At 50.8% G+C, this 22320-nt stretch overlaps 1 protein-coding gene across 1 annotated transcript in view; it reads right to left on the reverse strand.

Moving 5' to 3' along the window:
* Window positions 1-843: 843 nt before the first annotated feature.
* Window positions 844-22320, reverse strand: part of LOC147605786 (uncharacterized) — a 29514-nt gene continuing 8037 nt past the window's right edge. The window contains exon 2 of the mRNA XM_086793689.1: window positions 844-2421. The gene's annotated coding sequence lies outside the window, so the exon portion shown is untranslated. The remainder of the gene's footprint in view (window positions 2422-22320) is intronic.

Raw genomic sequence — 22320 nt, forward strand, 5'->3', positions numbered from 1 at the left:
GACGGAGTTTTGCCTTCTTAACAAGGAAGCGTTTTGCTTCGTATTGTTGTGGCCTCCTAAGCAACACAAGGCAATATTGGGAGATCCCAATAGCCTGGATCGATGGATGAACAGAGTCCCCACTAAATATATTCAAGTCAAGAGCTTACCTTAGCCTTGCCCCAAAGCATGTGTTGTTGGGTTTTACCATAGAGCCACAAATACAACTTCCCTATACGGGTGGACTAGCTTGTCTGTGTTGTGTCCTTACTCTGTTGTCACATCAAAATGCTCCTTGCCGATGGGGTGAAAGGAGATCTCTCTTCACCTAGATGAAGGCAAGTAGAGATATTCCTTTGTGATGGTTCTCTCTCACAAAAGAGGAAGAGGAAGCGAATGCAAGCAAAATACCTACAACCAATCCTATCTAGCAAGAATCCATCAAACGTGCAAGATTCAATAGCAACAAAATACTTGCAATCAAGAAGAAGAAAAAGGAGAGCTCACAAGTATTCTATTTGCAAAAGAATGGTTCATAATCACTTATTATAAAAAATGACTTATATAAAAATAATTTTGTATTTGATTCTGAAATATTTATTATAAAAAATGACAATACAATTGACTAGTTTTTAAATTAGGCCCTCCAAATGATACAGTCTCTATAAGCAAGCATGTACACGGAGTCCTTGGACTTTCCTTATTCACATGATATTCATCCACAATCTCCCTCAACTATGCAAAGCTTTATGCACTCAAGCCAATAGAAGATGCTTTTGCACATGATTTTTAGGTATTGGTACCCAAGAAAATATGAGCAGAGATTAAAGGCAAAATCTACAATGTCAAAAGTGATACCCAAGGTAAAGCACTACAAGTTTTGTGGCTGCTATAATAACACTACAAGTCATATACAATGTTAGCATAGTCTTACATGAAGAGAAATGGAAGGGTTGGTACAAGAGAAGAAAGTGACAAAAAAGATGCTACGAGTTGTGGACTTCAGCTAACAAAGCAGCAAAAGGGGCTATGAGCTAAAGTCCTTGGCTCTTTTTTCACAAGGATGTGCTTCACCAAGTTGTGAATGGTTGGCTTCTAAAGTAGCTTCCATGCTTACGAAATAATCTCCTTTGGCATTTTCAGCTGAGGATGTGCTTTTCCAAAGATTATGTTGCTACAATGTTGGGGCCACACTTCATACAAAGGGCCTAGGTGATTGTTGTACAAATAGCTCATGCAAATGGCCTAGGTGATTGTACACATGGCTACTTTCACTTGGGTAGCAGAGCATGTAAGCTGACACTTGAGGACCTCAAAAGACCCTCATTTCACGCCTAGGATGGACAGCCTAGTAGATATCCTAGCATAGTTAAGAGAGATCACAATGGACCCTCTTCTCACCCTCCCTACAGAATAGTCCTCCATGGGAAGTATTTGAGGAGATCATGTACGTCTTGGCAAGGGTAGCCCTTACATGCATACACTAACTTTGGCCAAGTCTCTACAAAAGGTGGTATGACATAGAACGCCAAATTGCATGGAAAAAGGTGACTGGCACCAATTATAATCAAGAGTAGGAAGCATGTTAGAGTTGCCACACACTAACTGGACAAATGGAGGGCTTGAACAAGGGAAAATCAATGCCTAAATTCACTCAACTCATGAGAAACTCTCCCCTCTTTACCATGGAAAATATCTGAGCAAGTGTCCTCTCATAAAGCAGAGAACTTGCAAAAGATCAAGGTTGAGAAGCTCGAATGAACGTTATCCATTTGGCAAACACACCATGCAGTTCAACCCAGCAAATGCACCATGAAATGCCTAGAGGGGTCCATTGTTGCTTTGTGGATTTCAAGGAAGTATCCAGAGGAGCTCAAACGCACCATGAAATGCCTGCAGAGAGGGGTCCATTGTTGCTTTGTGGATTTCAAGGAATTATCCTGAGGAGCTCAAACAAGGATTTCTGCTTAACTCTGCAAGAATGCGATCTCTAAGATGCTAAGCAGGCATATAACAGTGTGTAAACAAGCCTCTCAAACCTGCTCTCTCAAGGCTATGCATTGACAAACTCTAAGCCATGGTTTCTACTTCCACGAGCAGGATAAAAATTTAAGAGCATTCTTCTTTTGAGTGAGGTTCTCATAATCCTTCCCCGCCTTTTGAGTGAGGCCCGTTACCCTTTCACCTTCCATCCATTGCTTTATTGAGGAACCATGCTCTCTTGCTTTCCTCATCTGGTGGCTGCTCCAATTGCTGGTCTTTTCTGGTACATTCAATCACCAAACCTTTACCTTGCACCACTCCACTGAGGAACCATGCTCTCTTGCTTCTCATCTGGTTGGTGGCTGCTCCAGTTTGCCGAGCCGGCCTTTCTTTTCAGAAAATTCAATCACCAAATCTTTATCTTGCTTCGCTCGTACGTGTGTTTTCTGGTAAGGATACCTGAAAATTGACATCATCTTAGAACAGATTTGCGTGCACACAACGCTAATGGTGGACATAACAAAACTAAAACCATGTTAGTTAAACCTTGGTAAGGGCCTCTCCTAGTCATGCTTTACCACAAGTGATTAAGAATTTGTAAAAATCATCTTTCTGGCACCTTGGTCACATTTGGGGATAGCATCTCAACCACAGATGCCAACAGAACTGTTGAATAAACCTCATTATCATTTTGAAAATCAAACACCAGAACCCATAACTGCTCCTGACGTCAATGAACTTGCTGATTGAAGCCCACAAAGAATGGTTAATTACAAACTAAGACTCCAGTAAATAGCCCTATAAGGTGCCAAAGCTTACATAGGAAGCAAGTTGTAAAGTGGAGAGCCAATGAGGTGATAGCCCAAGTGGTGAAGGTGTTTACCTAGGCCCAGGAGGTCTTTCGTTCAAAAACCGAGAGGTGCTTCCTCGACGGCATCGCCTACAGGCGGGCACCTACGGGCAGTGAAAAAAAGGCTAACTACGGGAGGATCTTGGGCCTAAGGCTAATTGAGGGGGGAGGAAAAGGGTTACATAGGAAGCAAGTTGTAAAGGGTTACATAGGAAGCAAGTTGTAAAGTGTAGAAAACATTTCAAAACTCTTGTACTTTGAGTGAATGGCAATAAATAAGATGCGGAAAGACAACAGCTCCGAATTCCATCACCTCGTCTCTGCCTGTAAGCTCTCCTTTCAGGACAGGGAATGTGGAGCCATTTGTTATGTGACGAGCCACTATATGCCATTTGCACTATTGCTGCCATTCAATGGTACCAATAAACCTAGGTCATAGGAACAATGTGAGAGACTGAGAAGCACATCACTCCATCATGGAATGTCCAACTTTTACAACCGTACTCAGTTCCCTGAGAGGCGTGTCAAATCTCTGAAAGAATTTACCCAACCCACAACATATGTGAGAGTAAGAGGAGAGCAAATCCATCTTTTTCAAACCACAGAACCAGGACAATTTTCATGGTATGTAGTGGCAAATCTACAACTTGGTAGGAACAGGAAGCAAGAAAGAACCCCTGGGGTACAACAGCTAGATGTAGGCCATTGTCCACATCCTCTGTAACATGCGGAAGCTCTGGGAGTCTTCTTTCAGCCCTAAACACTCCTGGCAACATGCTGATGCAAAACGTAGAGAGAGAGAGAGAGAGAGAGAGAGAGAGAGAGAGAGAGATGCTGGAAATTCAGAATATTGATATAGTACAAAAAGGTACTCTTACACACAGCCCTAGCCTAGGCTGCCTTGAATAAAAGGTGAATAACACCCAAAACTGTCCCCCTATGGGACTCCTACTGACCCAAACCCCTAGAGGGTTGAATGCCTTTACAATGAGCTTATGCGCCTATTTATAGGCCTTGGAACCATTGTAGAACTGGCCGACTGCTGGTCCGTGGGCATAATCCATACAAAACCTGCATTTGTGTCTGGTCTGGACCAGCCGCCTCTGATCTGGTCCAGCCGCCCACCTTTGCAAGCAGCCGACAGCTCCACCTTTTCCTTCCATGCCCCTGCTACAAGTCCACACTGGCCTCTGCTGCACTAGATGCTCCTAAATCCTAGTTCTACTAATCTTTTACTGGCTGCCCCCTTCTGGATTAGCCCTGAGAAGGTACGTGGCATTGATCATGCACATGACATCCTCCTCTGCTAAACTTGATGACGGGATTCCAACCTGCTCTTAAATGACTGTCATCATCCCTAATCTTTTCCCGAAGTCCCTTTGTCATCCATTTATCCCTGGCAACCCTTTTTTCTGAAAGCCTGGCCTGTTCTCCAAACCACTCTGTCTCAGACAAAGATCTATGCATCTGTTCCATCTAGTCCACAATCCATTCCTGCCTTGACTCTGAACACCGTCTTGGTCTTCATTCCTGAGAAATGAGTCTGGCACTCTCACATCACCCTTGGAGGATAAACCTCCCTGGGGACCGTTGCCAGAGAACCTATCTGGCTCACAGGACTGCCATCCCCTTTGGCTTTGTGGAACACCACCAACAAACCTCCTCGGAGTTCTTTCCGCTTCTTTTTTTTTTCCCGAGAAAAGATCCTTTCATTAGTTTTAAAAAAACGCCCACTGGGCTACAAAAAAAAGCTCTCCTGCTCATAAGAAGGCAGAGCAGAGATCCAATCAAGGCAGCTAGGGAGACTCTCCCTAGGTGCAAAAAGGTACAAAGATCAGTACAAATGACTGAGAGCTATATCATACAATAGGAGGGGGGGAAAGCCAAACAGGTGGCCTGTAATGCCAGCGGGGGGTACCCGCGTGAAGTGTATAGAAGGGGCCGCTGCGCCAAGTGGTGTGGAAGGCCTGGCGCCGCAAGATCGCCGCATCCGATGCGGTCATACTGTCCGCGTAGGGTGTGGATCAGCTCCTGCCAAATCCCCCGAACAGTCTCTGCTAGTGGCTCCAGTCTCCCCTCAAAGGCCCTGAAGCACCGGGCTCTCCAGGTGAACCAGATGGTGAGGCTGCTGAGGAGCTCTCATCATAAATCCCTCTCCTGTGTCCAGACGGCGGACGAGAAATCCGGTGAAGGAACAAGGCGAGGCTGGCCCCTAATGAATCTGATGGCCTGGCTGTCCTGCTCCGTCTCGTATCCCAGAGCAGGCCCTGATGATGTACATGCCCTCTAGAGAGGGGGGCCAAAATGCGCAGCATCCTCAGCCAAATCTATTGCGCCTGTGGACAGTCCCATAGGCAGTGTCTCTGTGTCTCCAATGGGTGGCCGCATCGGACACAGGTCGCCGGAAGACCACTGTAGACAAGCCACGTGCCAACTGCAGAGCCCCTGTGGGCAACCAGCCACTGAAAAGTCGAGATCCTGCGTGCCTGTCGACTAGCCCAGAGCCTGGCCCAAAAATCCTCCAGGAACTCCTGTGAGAGTCCCTGTAGCCACCAATGTGAAGGGAGAGAGTTAGGGTTTCATGTGGGAGACACACACAGAGAAGAAGGGAGAGAGAGAGAGACATATGGGGATAAGTCAACTCACAAGTATGAGTGTGTGACTCCCCTATCACACATGTATATTTGCTCTAGTACACATAGTGCACTTAGTACATTAAAAGTACTAAGTGTACTATGTACTATAAAACTTATGGGCTTGTACACACTATAAGGGTGGGCATAATGCCTTTAACCCCAACAACCTCCCACTTAAAGGCAAAGTGCCCTTAAATGAAGGAAAAGAAAAAATCAGCATGTACATGATAATATACAAGGCCATATCAAGGCTGAAACTGGCCTCATCCAATGCCCATCAAGTGTCTGCAATGAGCAAACCGCTCTGGAGGCAAACTCTTTGTCAACAGATCAGCCGGGTTGTCATCCGTATGAATCTTGACAAGCTGAATCAGCTTGTTCTCTATCACCTCTCTGATGAAGTGATACTTCACATCCACATGCTTCGTCTTTGCATGAAAGACAGGGTTCTTTGCCAACTGGATGGCACTCTAACTGTCACAATGCAACAATGGAATATCCCCTGTATAACCCAAATCAACCACTAACCGAGATAGCCATAATGCCTCCTTGCAAGCTTCTGTGGCTGCAATATACTCGGCCTCTGTAGTAGATAAGGCAGTGCACTTCTGCATCCTGGATATCCATGACACAGCACCTCCTGTGAATGTAAACACATAACCGGTAGTAGACTTCCGGTTATCTCGATGACCGGCATAATCCGAATCCGTGTAACCATGCACTAATGCATCCTGTTTGCCAAAGCAGATGCACATATCCTGTGTCATAATCAGCCCGCCTCTGAAGTGACTCAGCCTCTCCACCTGGACCGCCTCTAGGAGACTGCAGAAGGCTTGCCAGTCTCCAAAACTGCGTGCTGGGCCTGCCGCCAATGGTCCCCAGGCTAGACGAGGCCGAGAGCCCAGCATATGACCCTGCTTAGTGCGTACCGCGGGGCTCCAGATGAGCGGCTGTCTGGCCCGCTCCTCATCACAAGTAGGAGGTCTCTGAGAAAGCCCCGGTCTCAGCAGCTCCCAAGCTCGCAGGATGCTCAAGGCAAATCTGTCCTCCCATCCTCTACTGAGGCCTGTCCTCCTCATCTCTATGAAGATCCATCGTATCACTGGTACCCAAGTGCCCCCTGCTGGAGGAGCCCTAGCCTGCAGTCGCTGAAAAAGAAGCTCCTTCCAAGGCTCAGTGCCTGGAAGCAGCCCCCGAACAATAAGCTTCCCCAATAAGGCTCTACTCTGATCAACTGGATCTATAATGCCCAAGCCCCCCTGGGCCAGCGGAAGAGTAATAACTGCCCAAGCAACCTTAGCCCGGGCTGGCTGACCGTCCCACCCAAACCAAAGAAAGTTCCTGATCAGCCAATGTACCTGGCTGATGCAAGAGCTCGAGAAAATCCAACAAGACGTGATGTACCACATGGTCGCTAAAAGCACCTGATTTGTCACCACCACCCTCCCAGCCAAGGATAGCCGAGCTGTACTCCAATACAAAAGCTTCTTCTGAATGCTCAGAAGAAGCGGGGCGATCTGCTGCTCAGGTGACAAATCAAGTCCAATCTGGCATCCCAAATACCGCACTGCTGTGCCAGGAGGAATCCATCTAAAACCCGGGTCTGGGCTCCATGCCGGAGTGGGAGCGCTACTGATCCACTGTCTTGCGCCAATTGATCAATGCTCCCGAAGCTGCACCAAAAACCTGCAGTGACTGCTCTGCCCTCTGAAGACTGGCCTCCTGGCCATGCAAAAATAATCCCATGTCATCAACAAACTCAGAATCGAGCAGGTCCTCACCCCGGACTGGGAGCTGGAGTCCTCTCAAACCAACCTCCTCTGCTGTCAGATACATGCTCATAGCCTCAGCAAAGAAGAGAAAAAGAAACGGGGCGAGAGGGCACCCCTGACGGACTGATCCGGTCAACTCAAAACTCGGCCCCCGTCCTCTTGCCATCAGCACCTGGCTACGAGCTGTGGAATATAGAGCCGCCACCCCTCGAATCCAGACTGGCTCAAAACCCAGGCGAAGCATAGTGCCCTCTAGGAAACCCCAATCGACTCTATCGTATGCCTTCTCAAAATCGAGAAGCATAACGACCAGGTCCTTGCCGAGAAATCTAGCTCGGGCCGTCGCCTCCCAGAAGGTGAAAATGTTGTCAAGGATACTGTGCTCCTTGACGAATCCCGTCTGGGAAGCATGAATCAACTCCCCAAGGAAGGGCTGGATCCTCAAACTCGAGGCCTTGGCCAGGACCTTGTAGACAATGTTAAGGATCGTGATAGGAAATAAGAAAGATCAAGCCCTCTGAAAAGCTCCAGAGCCGAATATCAGACACTCCCTCCCCCTTGGGAATAAGAAAGATCAAGCCCTCTGAAAAGCTCTGTGGCATCACCCCAGTGTCCAAAACATACTGAAAGCCCCTGCGGAGGCCTGGCCCCAAAATGTCCCAATAGCGCATAAAAAAGACAGGCGTCAATCCGTCCTCCCCAAGGCAGCTATGGCGCGGAAGGACCCTCAAAGCCTCAACAAGCTCATCCTCTGAAAGAGGCTCCCCAGCACTCTGCGCATACGATCTGTGACTCTCCTCTGTACATGGGCCCACACAGTCTGTCTGCAAGCATCACGTGCCTCCGTGGCTGGCTCCGCTGAGAGCAGGTCTCGATAGAACTCAGTGGGCAATGGCTCTAATCTCCCCGGGCTCAATGGCTAACGAGCCGTCCGGTCTCCTGAGTTGGCGTACACCTGCTCGAGCATGGCAGGGTCCGGTAATCTCAAAGAACTCCCCCGTCACTCTATCACAAGCTGCATCCACTCTGAGGCCTGGCGATGATAGTGGCGAGGCAAGGCTACGTCTCAAGCGGCGCTCCCGCTCTCGTGTCTCTCCCAGCCGTGTCAAGGCTACTGCGTGCAAAAAAGAGCTGAGCTCGATGAGTCCCTGGGCACACTGGCCTGCTGCATCTAGGTCAGAGCTCTGACTATCATGCCATATCCTCTCAATGTCCTCAGAAAGACTGGAATCTGTAAGTATCCTCTCTGGGATCCTCAACTGCAAGCTGGTCTCCCGTGTCCCCTCCTCAAGTGTCAAAATAACTGGCGCATGGTCTGAAAAAGAAGTGCCAGTGAGAATGCCAACGGAGCCCCCACGCTCCCCGAACCTGTCGCCCACATAGAAGCGATCAATCCATGATAGATTAGTCCCTCCCTGCCGGCGATCCGACCGAGAAAAACTAAGACTGTCCTGAGAGCGGGAGAAAGCCTCATGCTGCCATGCATCAGTAATCCGCAGTGTCATGCAAAATCGCTCCCAAGCTGCAAGCTCCGTGCCGTGCACTATAACATGACTGCCTCCCACCCTATCGGCCGGGTCCTCAAGCATGTTGAAGTCTCCTCCGACACACCAATGTGCGGCCTCGGGCAATGCATCTGTAACAAGGGTCCAGAACTCTGCTCTGGCACTAGCATGGTTGGGCGCATAGACATTGAGCACGCCAAAGAGCTCATCGTGCATCCTCAGAATAACATACTATGCTCTACCAGGCACAATGACCCCGCGATCCACAATGGCTTGCCCGCCATGCATCCGCAATGACCATACATACTCCTCCCTGCCCACCCAAGGGGCAAACCCTGCAGACCAAAATGTGTCCCATCGGCCAGGCATCACAGAACCATAACTCCGAATCCTGCTCTCACTCAAATGGTGCTCCTGCATCATCAGAATATCAATACTGCCCCCAACCAGGCATCTCTGAAGCTCCTGCCTCAAGCATCCACGATAGCGTACATAGTGTGCGCCGCCAAGGCCTTGTACATTCCATGAGATGATCCTCATGGATGACCTGCTGAGGTGGAGGCTGTCTCAGCCATACGGCGGGACTTCGCAAGCGGCTTGGATGGAGAATAGTCCCCATCCGAGCGGCTACGAATCTACCCACCCGGTGTGCTGCAAGAATCTCGGATCAGGCGCCAATGGCTGTGGCCCATGGCAACTGCCTCCCGCTCAGAGAGAGCAACCTCGTGTATACATACATATCCAGGGTCGCGTGCTAGGTCCGCCACTATGCGAACCACCAAGTGGCGAACCCCGGAGGCATCCGCACTCCCGAAATCAAAGAAGTGAGCCAGCTCCCAGAGTCGGCCTATCACGTCTGTCACCTCCAGATCGCTCACATGATGAGAAAACTCAACTGCCTGAGTCTTCAATATGCTAAGAGCGAGATCCAGAGTCCACTCCCTGTCACTAGTGCCACAGAGAGGGAAGGAGAAGGCCACCGCTGAATCAAGTGCCTCCTCCCCTCGGGCCGGAGGTATCACCACATGCACTCTGATGGGTGCTGGCTCATGGGGGCCCTCCGCTCCAAAAGGCCGTGTGAAGGAGTAGTCAAAAGCCTCCGAGCGCTGACTAATGTGGAGCCTACTCAGCCGACTGCGGATAGAGGATATCCGTGAAGCCCGAATCGGCATGGTAGGTCTCCTCTGCGGTGCTCGCGCAAGGTCGGTGCTCAGTGCCCGCCGGACAGCAGGTGAGCGCCAAGGTACTGCCAAGGCCTCCCGAGGAGCTGAGGCGAGCGGAGGGGGAGGGGGGGGGGGAGAAGGGGGTGGGGAAGGAGCCACTGACAAAACGGGAGCGGGAATGGGAGGAGGCGAAGGCGAAAGCGAGGCGAGAGGGGGGGACGGGGGAGGGGGGGTGGGGGTGGGGGTGGGGGTGGGGGTGGGGGAGAAGGAGGGGATGCTGGCATCTCCTGGTCCTCTGTCTGCGTTGGGGTCTCCTCCTGGAGGGGAGCAAAGCTGTTCCTCACAGGAACCCAGTGATGCTGAGGCTGTGACTGCTGCTGCATCGGCCTTTGGGCCTGCTGCTGTGGTTGTCTCCCTCTACGGCACCCCTGTCCAGGCTGCCAATCCGAGGTCTCTATGGGCTAAGCAGGTGTCCCGGAGGCTGCCTGCCGAGCCGCATCTGTGGGCGGGCCATGGGGGGCCTGCTGCTGCGCTGAATGTCGGGGTCTCCTGCGAGGGCAAGCCTTGGCCAGGTGGCCGACCTGCCTACATATAAAACACTGGTTCGGGAGCCCCGAGAACTCCACTCTCTGATCGATCCATCCCCCCCCTATCGTAGGTAACTGAATGACCTTCGGAAGAGAGGAGAGGTCACGAACCAGAACTCTGACCGAAGGCAGGCCAGCTGCTCTAGCCACCACTGAAGCTGCTATGGGGCCAGTCTCAAGCACCGAACCCACCAATGCTCCTATCCTAGAAAGGAGCGGAAGGTACTCGCGGCGAAGTACAGGGAAGCAAACTGTGACATGAAATAGACGCTCTCCTTGCTCGGCCGCTGCTGGGTCGAAGCCATGCTGCCAAGGTCTCAAGAAGGCCCGAGCGCCCCTGATGTCAAGGGGACTCATGGCTAGGACCTGGGCCACGCTCTGGGCTGTCTCGAACTCAATCTGGTAGTGTCCGCCGCCCAGTAGCTGAACATCCAGGATCTTGCCCACATCTGCAAGAAGGCAGGCCTGGCGAAGATCCCGGATCTCCCCTCTGCTGGGGCGAGTGCCGACTATACGGCAGATGGTGGAATGTGCCTGGAGGCGTTCCACCTCTGCGGCGAGGCTCGCTTCCTCTTCTGGCGAAAGAGAAAGCCTGATGGGGGTATCCTCAGGGGCGGGCGAGAGGGCTGCGGAAGAGTCCCTCTGAGGTGGGGCGGGAGGAGCCTCCATCAGAGTCTGAAGCTTTGTCGAAGGCGAAGCGAAAATGGAAGGCCCTGCAAGAACCAAGCTGCACAAGAGGCGGAGCGGGGAGGGGCGGAAGAACAACGGGGGGGCGGAAAGAAAATGAGGAAAGGATTAAAACAAAGGCCCGGGGGGGGGGGGGGGGGGGGGGGGTTGAAAAAGAAACGAAAAAAGGGGGGGGGGGGGGGACGAAGGAGACGGAGAGGGGGGGGGGAGGGGGGGGTGGCGCGAATGAGCAAAGGCGGGGGGGGGGGGGGGGCTGGCACGAATGAGCACAGGCGGGGGGCGCGAATGTGAAAAGGCGGCGAATGAGCAGAGAGACGGGGGGGCGCTAATGAGCAGAGGCGGGGGGGGGCAGGCGCGAAGGCAAACAGGAGGCAAGGAGGCGGTGTGCGTGCAAGCTGCAACGCGAGCAGGGGGGAGCGGAAGCTTCAGCGAGCCATGAATCAGCCATAGTTCTTCCCGCTTCTGTGTTCCTTGCCTTGGGCTTCGTATTCGTGTACTTTCCTGTACCTTGGACCTGTACACCATCATATGGGACTGATTCAGTGTTTAGCTTTGCTCAGCCTGATGCTCTGATACCAATGTAACATGCGAAAGCTCTGGGAGTCTTCTTTCAGCCCTAAACACTCCTGGCAACATGCTGATGCAAAACGTAGATATAGAGAGAGAGTAGAGAGAGAGATATGCTGAAAATTCAATATATAGATATAGTACAAAAAGGTACTCTTACACACAGCCCTAGGCTGCCTTGAATAAAAGGTGAATAACACCCAAAACTGTCCCCCTATGGGACTCCTACTGACCCAAACCCCTAGAGGGTTGAATGCCTTTACAATGAGCTTATGCGCCTATTTATAGGCCTTGGAACCATTGTAGAACTGGCCGACTGCTGGTCGGCCAGCAGTCGTGGGCATAATCCATACAAAACCTGCGTTTGTGTCTGATCTGGACCAGCCGCCTCTGATCTGGTGCAGCCGCCTTGAACTGGTCCAGCTGCCCACCTTTGAAAGCAGCCGACAGCTCCACCTTTTCCTTCCATGCCCCTGCTACAAGTCCACACTAGCATCTGCTGCACCAGATGCTCCTAAATCCTAGTTCTACTGATCTTTTACTGGCTGCCCCCTTTTGGATTAGCCCTGAGAAGGTACATGGCATTGATCATGCACATGACATCCCCCTCTGCTAAACTTGATGACGGGATTCCAACCTGCTCTTGGATGACTATCATCATCCCTAATCTTTTCCCGAAGTCCCTCTGTCATCCATTTATCCTGGCAACCCTTTTTTCTAAAAGCCCGGCCTGTTCTCCAAACCACTCTGTCTCAAACGAAGATCTATGCATCTGTTCCATCTAGTCCACAATCCATTCCTGCCCTGACTCTGAACACCATCTTGGTCTTCATTCCTGAGAAATGAGTCTGGCACTCTCACATCACCCTTGGAGGATAAACCTCCCTTGGGACCGTTGCCCGAGAACCTATCTGGCTCAGCCATCCCCTTTGGCTTTGTGGAACACCACCAACAAACGTCCTGGGAGTTCTTCCCGCTTCTGTGTTCCTTGCCTTGGGCTTCGTATCCGTGTACTTTCCTGTACCTTGGACCTATACACCATCATATGGGACTGATTCAGTGTTTAGCTTTGCTGAGCCTGATGCTCTGATACCAATGTAACATGCGGAAGCTTTGGGAGTCTTCTTTCAGCCCTAAACACTCCTGGCAACATGCTGATGCAAAACGTAGATAGAGAGAGAGAGAGAGAGAGAGAGAGAGAGAGAGAGAGAGATGCTGGAAATTCAGTATATAGATATAGTACAAAAAGGTACTCTTACACACAACCCTAGGCTACCTTGAATAAAAGGTGAATAACACCCAAAACTGTCCCCCTATGGGACTCCTGCTGACCCAAACCCCTAGAGGGTTGAATGCCTTTACAATGAGCTTATGCTGTCAGAATACGCAGCACCAGATCTGGGAACACAAGAGCAAAACGTATGCAGAAAAAATACAGCACAAGAGAGAGAGAGATATAGGCGTGTAACTCTGCTCTATATACACAAGAAGATCCCGGAGTGTGATACAAAACTGGCAAGGGGGCTGGGGGACTATTTATATGGCCCCCCAACAGCAGTCGGCCTGCTGTAGGGCAGCCGACTGGCCCTGAAACTCCACGACCAGCTCATACATCCAGTCAGCCAGCTAGTCAGCAGTCGGCCACCTCAGACATGAAGTCGTGGACAAGTTCCAGCAGTCGGCCAGCAAATGGGCTCCCTCCCAAGCCACAGAAAAAATAGGAAAAATAGGGGAAAAATGCGGAGAGTGGGGAAAATGATAAAACACCTCATAAGGGCAGGCACACCCACAACAAAGGCCCTGGTGTATAAAACTAGACAGGAGATGACTTCTAACACCCCCTCTCAGCTCCTGGCTGTGAAACCAACCACAGGGAGCTGGGGTGCCGCCTGAGCAAATCTTGAGAGAGCGACTTCGTGAAGAGGTCCACCGTACTGTCCTCCGTCGAACAAAACTCTAGCAAGATGTCATCAGCAACAATCTGTTCACGAACAAAGTGCCTCTGGATGACCATGGGTTCCTCCAGTGGAAGCCCAAACCTACAATGCAACCTCTGCATCCTCACCACCTCACAAGCAGCATCACAAACAGCCCGGTACTCTACCTCTGTGCTCGACGAGGCAAAAGATGACTGCTTCTTACTGCTCCATAAAACTGCTCCTGGGCCTGAAGTAGATCTCCTCGTGTCCGGATCTCCTCCCCAAACCGAGTCACTCCATCCGTGGAGTCCGACTCCATCCAACAATCCCCCCTCCTGTGTACAAGAGTCCATGATCCTTCGCATGCCGCAGAAAACCACAGGAAACGCAATCCTACCTCCCAAAGAGTCATCCGCAACCATGAGCTCAACTGCCTCATCAGGAAGCTCCTGTCCAATCTAGTGTCCATCAACCAGATCAATGAACCATTATGCTTCTGAGTCAAAGAGGCATCACACTGCTCACAAGGATCTACACCTGTTACGGTGCAAAAACAAGTCCTGGAAACCTGCTGAAGACCACGCAAGGCCTTCTGAAAACCTGTCAACCACCCCCTCTCAATCCGGAACCACAAAGCCTGGAGAATGCACCTCCTTCTGCAAGTCATCAACTGCCACCTACCTGGCTTTCCAAAAGGTCCCCGTGGAAAGAACATCCTTATCTACAGGAGGTTCACCGTTCTTTGTCCCGAACACTACGAGACATCAGAGCATAAGTTACCTATTCAGTTTCCTCTGACTCACGAACACAAGAACCACCAACATCAGTACTGGAGAGTTCCTGCCAACTACTGCCATCTACTGGCAAGCTATCCACCATCTGGTCCCCGGAAAGCCTGCACCTGTAGCGTATCCACACTTAAGTGGCCATTACCAGACTGCCACTCATCACAAACCTCAGGACCTGGGAGAGAGAGTGCTGAAAGCTTGTAAACTTCATTCTCCACTCCGCCTTCCCAAACCACTTGGCCTGTTGCTTTGTCCCGGAGAGCAACAAAATGCTCATCAAACTCCACCCGTACGCCAGTCTTGCAAACCTGATGAAAACCAAGTGCCGGAACATACAACACCTGGGAGGAATGCTTCACCCCTCTGCCATCGGGAACTATCTCCATCCTGCCCTCGCTGTGAACTGGGATAGTGAATGTATCCCCAGTAAGAATGTGACCAGAAAGCCTGCAGAGATCCTGTAAACCGGAACGGGAAGCAGTCATGTGCCTGGAAGGACCACTATCTAGAATCCACTCCCGAGTATCCGTTGCGGAGAGTCCTCCAATCTCCTCCCTGCCTGAAGAAAACGAAACATCGGTGTCCATCACCTCCAGGTGCACAAAAGCCGGAGGATTGCTGCTGAGGAATCTTCACCCTTCTCGGTCTTCCGCTTGGGACATTGCCTCCAATAGTGGCCTTTCTCGCCACAATCATTACAAGTCCTCTCTGCCTTTAGTTTCTCACGGTTAGTAACGGACATCTTCTCAGAAGACTTCTCCGACGACGCCTTCCCTTTGCTCGTGTTACGGCTGGCCAGTTAAGGCCTCCGAACCTCCACCCTGAAGAGGGTTCGTGAATCGTTCCTCGTGGTCCAAGACCATGGGCACAAGCTCCTCCCACGTGATGGTGCTGAGCCTGCCACTGGTAATCAAAGACGAGTAAAATGCTGAGTACGAAGAGGGCAAATGTGACAGCAACGTGATGGCCATGTCCTCTGACGATATCTCCTTCCCAGCCTGAAGAACTTCCTGCTGAAGAGCCTGCAGCTTGTTAATATGCTCCCGCATGGTCGACAACTTTGCAGGGTTCATAACCCGCATCTGTACTTCCAAGGAAATCCTCTTCATGGGCGATACCCTGTTGTAGAGAGAAGCCAAATGCTGCCATATACCTCTGGCCAGCGTCATATGCTTTACATGATTAATTACCTGCGGTGTGCAGTTGAGAAAGATAAACGAACGGACCCTGGCGTTGACGCGATCCCACATCTGTATCTGAGCCTCCCGGTCCTTCCGGGTCGACGGTAACTCCCCTTCCTCTACTTCCGGCCGTGGAACCCCAACAACGACGAAATCAGCGAGGTCGTAAGACTCCAGAACAGATTCCATCATAACCTTCCATATGCCGTAGTTGCTCCCGTCCAACTAACGGTCCACCGGGAACATGGGGAGTGTCGGGATCTTCACATGCCTCTCGGCCATCTCAAACAGATCTACCATTGCGGGGATGTACTCTGAAAAGGGTGGGTGGGTGGGAACAAAGAAGAACTAATACCTGCAAGTGGCTGTCCAGCAAATCAGCCCGCCGTCCTCTTGCTTCTCCTCTTCCCGAACAGTCCCGTACGGTCCACCAATCAACCACACAACAGTCCCCCTCTTGCTCACACAAATCCCAAGAACTATCTAGAGCCTAGGCTCTGATACCATGTCAGAATACGCAGCGGAGATGATGACCAGATCTAGGAACACGAGCAAAACGTATGCAGAAAAAATACAGCACAAGAGAGAGAGAGAGAGATAGGCGTGTAACTCTGCTCTATATACACAAGAAGATCCCAGAGTGTGATACAAAACTGGCAAGGGGGCTGGGGGCCTATTTATATGGCCCCCCAACAGCAGTCGACCTGCTGTAGGGCAGCCAACTGGCCCTGAAACTCCACGACCAGCTCATACATCCAGTCAGCCAGCTAGTCAGCAGTCGGCCACCTCAGACATGAAGTCGTGGACAAGTTCCAGCTGTCGGCCAGCAAATGGGCTGCCTCCCAAGCCACAGAAAAAATAGGAAAAATAGGGGAAAAATGCGGAGAGTGAAGAAAAATGATAAAACACCTCATAAGGGCGGGCACACCCACAACAAAGGCCCTGGTGTATAAAACTAGACAGGAGATGACTTCTAACATATGCGCCTATTTATAGGCCGTGGAACCATTGTAGAACTGGCCGACTGCCGGTCGGCCAGTAATCGTGGGCATAATCCATACAAAACCTGCGTTTGTGTCTGATCTAGACCAACCGCCTCTGATCTGTTCCAGCCGCCTTGAACTGGTCCAGCCGCCCACCTTAGCAAGCAGCCGACAGCTCCACCTTTTCCTTCCATGCCCCTGCTACAAGTCCACACTGGCCTCTGCTGCACCAGATGCTCCTAAATCCTAGTTCTACTGATCTTTTACTGGCTGCCCCCTTCTGGATTAGCCCTGAGAAGGTACATGGCATTGATCATGCACATGGCATCCCCCTCTGCTAAACTTGATGACGAGATTCCAACCTACTCTTGGATGACTGTCATCATCCCTAATCTTTTCCCGAAGTCCCTCTGTCATCCATTTATCCCTGGCAACCCTTTTTTCTGAAAGCCCGGCCTGTTCTCCAAACCACTCTGTCTCAGACGAAGATCTATGCATCTGTTCCATCTAGTCCACAATCCATTCCTGCCTTGACTCTGAACACCGTCTTGGTCTTCATTCCTGAGAAATGAGTCTGGCACTCTCACATCACCCTTGGAGGATTTTCTTATTTGAGCATCTCAAAACCTGGTGGTTGAGCTACATATACCTCCTCCTTGAGATGGCCATTCAGAAATGCTGATTTAACATCCATATGAAAGACTGGCCACTTTTTGTGAGCAGCCAAGGCAAGTACCGTCCTGATAGTTGTCATACGAGCTATGAGAGCAAAGGTTTCATCAAAGTTGAAACCCTCTACTTTGGCAAGTCCCTGTGCAACCAACCTAGCTTTGTATTTTTCAAGTGAGCCATCAGCCTTATACTTAGCTTTCAAAACCCATTTGGTACCAATTACCTTCTTGTTTGGTGGTCGGTCAACTAGCTCCCAGGTGTTGTTCTTTATGATGCTATCATACTCGGACTGCATCGCGGCTTTCCATTCCCGGTGGACCGTCAGTTGGACGGAAACAACTACGGCATATGGAAGGTTATGATGGAATCTGTTCTGGAGTCTTACGACCTCGCTGATTTCGTCGTTGTTGGGGTTCCACGGCCGGAAGTCGAGGAAGGGGAGTTACCGTCGATCCGAAAGGACCGGGAGGCTCAAACACAGATGTGGGATCGTGTCAACGCCAGGGTCTGTTCGTTTATCTTTCTCAACTACACACCGCAGGTAATCAATCATGTAAAGCATATGACGCTGGCCAGAGGTATATGGCAGCATTTGGCCTCTCTTTACAACAGGGTATCGCCCATGAAGAGGATTTCCTTCGAAGTACAGATGCGGGTTATGAGCCCTGCAAAGTCGTCGACGATGCGGGAGCATATTAACAAGTTGCAGGCTCTTCAACGGGAAGTTCTTCAGGCTGGGAAGGAGATATCGTCAGAGGACATGGCCATAACGTTGTTGTCGCACTTGCCTTCTCAGTACTCAGCATTTTACTCGTCTTTGATTACCAGTGGTGGCAGGCTCAGCACCATCACGTGGGAGGAGCTTGTGCCCAAGGTCCTGGACCAGGAGGAACGATTCACGAACCCTCCTCAGGGTGGAGGTTCAGAGGCCTTAACTGGCCAACGGTCGAAAGGCCGTAACACGGGCAAAGGGAAGGCTTCGTTGGAGAAGTCTTCTGAGAAGAAGTCCGTTACTGACCGCAAGAAACTAAAGGCAGAGAGGACTTGTAATGATTGTGGCGAGAAAGGCCACTCACTATTGGAGGCAGTGTCCCAAGCGAAAGACCGAGAAGGGTGAAGATTCCTCAGCAGCAATCAATTATCATGAAGACTCCGGCTTTTGCAAGACTGGCGTACGGGTGGAGTTTGATAAGCATTTTGTTGCTCTTTGGGACAAAGCAACAGGCCAAGTGGTTTGGGAAGGCGGAGTGGAGAATGGAGTTTACAAGCTTTTAGCACTCTCTCTCCTAGGTCCTCAGGTTTGTGATGAGTGGCAGTCTGGTAATGGCCACTTAAGTGTGGATACGCTGCAGGTGCAGGCTTTCCAGGACCAGATGGTGGATAGCTTGCCAGTAGATGGCAGCAGTTGGTAGGAACTCTCCAGTACTGATGTTGGTAGTTGTGTTCGTCAGTCAGAGGAACCTGAACAAGTAACTTATGCTCTGATGTCTCGTAGTATTCGGGACAGAGAACCTCCTGTAGATGAGGATGTTCTTTCCTCGGGGATCTTTCGAAAAGCCAGGCAGGTGGCAGTTGATGACTTGCAGAAGGAGGTGCATACTCCAGGCTTTGTGGTTCTGGATTCAGAGGGGGTTGGTTGACAGGTTTCAGAAGGCCTTGCGTGGTCTTCAACAAGTTTCCAGGACTTGTTTTTGCGCCGTAACAGGTGTTGATCCTTGTGAGCAGTGTGCTGCCTCTTTGACTCAGAAGCAGAATGGTTCATTGATCTGGTTGATGGACACCAGATTGGACGGGAGCTTCCTGATGAGGCAATTGAGCTCATGGTTGTAGATGACTCTTTGGGAGGCAGGATTGCGTTTCCTGTGGTTTGTGCGGCATGCGAAGGATCATGGACTCTTTTACACAGGAGGGGGATTGATTGATGGAGTCCGACTCCACGGTTGGAGTGATTCAATTTGGGGAGGAGATCCGGACACGGGGAGATCTACTTCAGGCCCAGGAGCAGTTTTACGGAGCAATAAGAGACAGTCATCTTTTGCCTTGTCGAGGACAGAGGTAGAGTACCGGGCTGCTTGTGAGGTGGTGAGGATGCAGAGGTTGCATTGCAAGTTTGGGCTTCCACTGGAGGAACCCATGGTCATCCAGAGGCACTTTGTTCGTGAACAGATCGTTGCTGATGACATCTTGCTAGAGTTCTGTTCGACGGAGGACAATACGGTGGACCTCTTCACGAAGTCGCTATCTCAGGATTTGCTCAGGCGGCACCCCAGCTCCCTGTGGTTGGTTTCACAGCCAGGAGCTGAGATGGGATGTTAGAAGTCATCTCCTATCTATTTTTATACACCAAGCCCTTTGTTGTGGGTGTGCCTGCCCTTATGAGGTGTTTTCTCATTTTCCCCCCCTCTTCGTATTTTTCCCCCATTTTGGTGGGTGAGAACAAAGAAGAACTAACACCTGCAAGTGGCTGTCTAGCAAATCAGCCCGCCGTCCTCTTGCTTCTCCTCTTCCCGAACAGTCCACCAATCAACAACACAACAGTCCCCCTCTTGCTCACACAAATCCCAAGAACTATCTAGAGCCTAGGCTCTGATACCATGTCAGAATACGCAACGGAGATTTTGACCAGATCTGGGAACACAAGCAAAACGCAGTGCAGAAAATCACAGCACAAGAGAGAGAGAAAGAGAGGCGTGTAACTCTGCTCTATATACACAAGAAGATCCCGAGTATGATATAAAAATGACAAGGGGGCTGGGGGCCATTTTATATGGCCCCCCATCAGCAGTCGGCCTGCTGTAGGGCAGCCGACAGGACACAAAAACACCCCCACGACTGAAAATCCACAGTCGGCCAGCAGCAGAGGAGGTCGGCCAGCATCTGGGAAGTCCACGACTCATGCAATGCAGTCGGCCACTTCCAGAGTCTCTACAGATGTAGTCGGTCAGGTTCAAGGTCCTCCTGCCACTACAAGACTGCCTCCCATGCCACAAAAAAATAGGGAAAAATGGGGGAAAAATACGGAGAGTGGGGAAAAATGAGAAAACACCTCATAAGGGCGGGCACACCCACAACAAAGGCCCTGGTGTATAAAAATAGACAGGAGATGACTTCTAACACCCCTATGGGACTCCTACTGACCCAAACCCCTAGAGGGTTGAATGCCTTTACAATGAGCTTATGCACCTATTTATAGGCATTGGAACCATTGTAGAACTGGCCGACTGCTGGTCGGCCAGCAGTCGTGGGCATAATCCATACAAAACCTGCGTTTGTCTGATCTGGACCAGCCGCCTCTGATCTGGTCCAACCGCCTTGAACTGGTCAAGCCGCCCACCTTTGCAAGCAGCCGACAGCTCCACCTTTTCCTTCCATGCCCCTGCTACAAGTCCACACTGGCCTCTGCTGCACCAGATGCTCCTAAATCCTAGTTCTACTGATCTTTTACTGGCTGCCCCCTTCTGGATTAGCCTTGAGAAGGTACATGGCATTGATCATGCACATGGCATCCCCCTCTGCTAAACTTGATGACGGGATTCCAACCTGCTCTTGGATGACTATCATCTGTTAGAAGTCATCTCCTGTCTACTTTTATACACCAGGGCCTTTGTTGTGGGTGTGCCCGCCCTTATGAGGTGTTTTATCATTTTTCCTCACTCCCCATATTTTTTCCCTATTTTTCCCCATTTTTCAGTGGTGTGGAGGGATGCCAGAAGTTGGCAGAAGACTCTGGTGGCTAGCCGACTGCCCATTCTGCAGTCTTGTGGCTGGCCGACTGCCCAGACATCAGTCGTGGACTTCTGTACTGCTGGCTGACTGGATGTATGCAATCGTGGGCTTCATTTATTGCTGGCCGACTGCTCATGCAGTCGTGGAGGGCCACCAGTGCTGGCCGACTGCTCACATGGGGCATATAAATAGGCCCCATGCCCCCACCACTTCCTCATTCAGTTTTCTGCGGGATCTTGTGTATAGAGAAGAGTTTACACACCTATCTCTCTGTGTTTCTTGTGCTGTCTATTTTCTGCATTCTACTTGCTCTTGTCTACCCAAGTTTGGTTATCATTTCCACTGCATATTCTGACATGGTATCAGAGCCCTAGGCTCGTGATAGATCTTGGGAGTTTTTCTGAGCAAGAGGGGGATCGTTAGGTTTCTGATTGGTGGACTGTTTTGGACTGTTTGGGAAGAGAAGGTGCAAGAGGAAGGCGGGCTAAGGTGCTGGACAGCCACTTGTTGCAGGTTTTACAGATTTTTTTTCCCCACCCACCCACCCTTTCAGTTTACTCCCCACGATGGCAGATTTACTAGAGATGGCTGAGAAGCACGTGAAGATTCCGACTCTCCCCACATTCCCAGTGGATCGTCAGTTGGTCGGGTCCAATTACGGCATCTGGAATGTCATGATGGAGTCTGTGTTGGAGTCATATGACCTTGCTGATTTCATCATCATCGGGGTTCCACGGCCGGAAGCAGAGGAAGGGGAGTTACTGTCAACGAGGAAGGACCGAGAGGCACAGGCACACATGTGGGATCGTGTCAACGCCAGGGTCCGGTCATTTATTTTCCTCAACTGCACACCACAAGTGATCAATCATGTAAAGCACACGAGCTGGCGAGAGGCATATGGGAGCACTTGGCTTCTTTGTATAATAGGGTATCACCCATGAAACGGATCTCCTTGGAAGTGCAGATGCAGGTTATGAACCCTGCAGAGTCCTCGACGATGCGGGAACACATTAACAAGCTGCAGGCCCTTCAGCAAGAAGTCCTACAAGCTGGGAAAGAGATATCATCTGAAGACATGGCCATCACTTTGCTGTCCCACTTGCCTGCTCAGTATTCTGCTTTCTATTCCTCGTTGATTACGAGTGGCAGGCTCAGCACCATTACCTGGGAGGAGCTTGTGCCAATGGTCTTGGACCAGGAGGAACGTTTCACGAACCCTCCTCACAGCGGAGGTTCGGAGGCCTTAACTGGCCAACGGTCGAAAGGCCGGAATAACAAGGGCAAAGGGAAGGCTTCACCGGAGAAGTCTTCTGAGAAGAAGC

The sequence above is a fragment of the Cibotium barometz genome, chromosome 59 (genome assembly GCF_041138505.1).
Source record: "Cibotium barometz isolate CiBa-2024 chromosome 59, ASM4113850v1, whole genome shotgun sequence".
Taxonomy (NCBI): domain Eukaryota; kingdom Viridiplantae; phylum Streptophyta; class Polypodiopsida; order Cyatheales; family Cibotiaceae; genus Cibotium; species Cibotium barometz.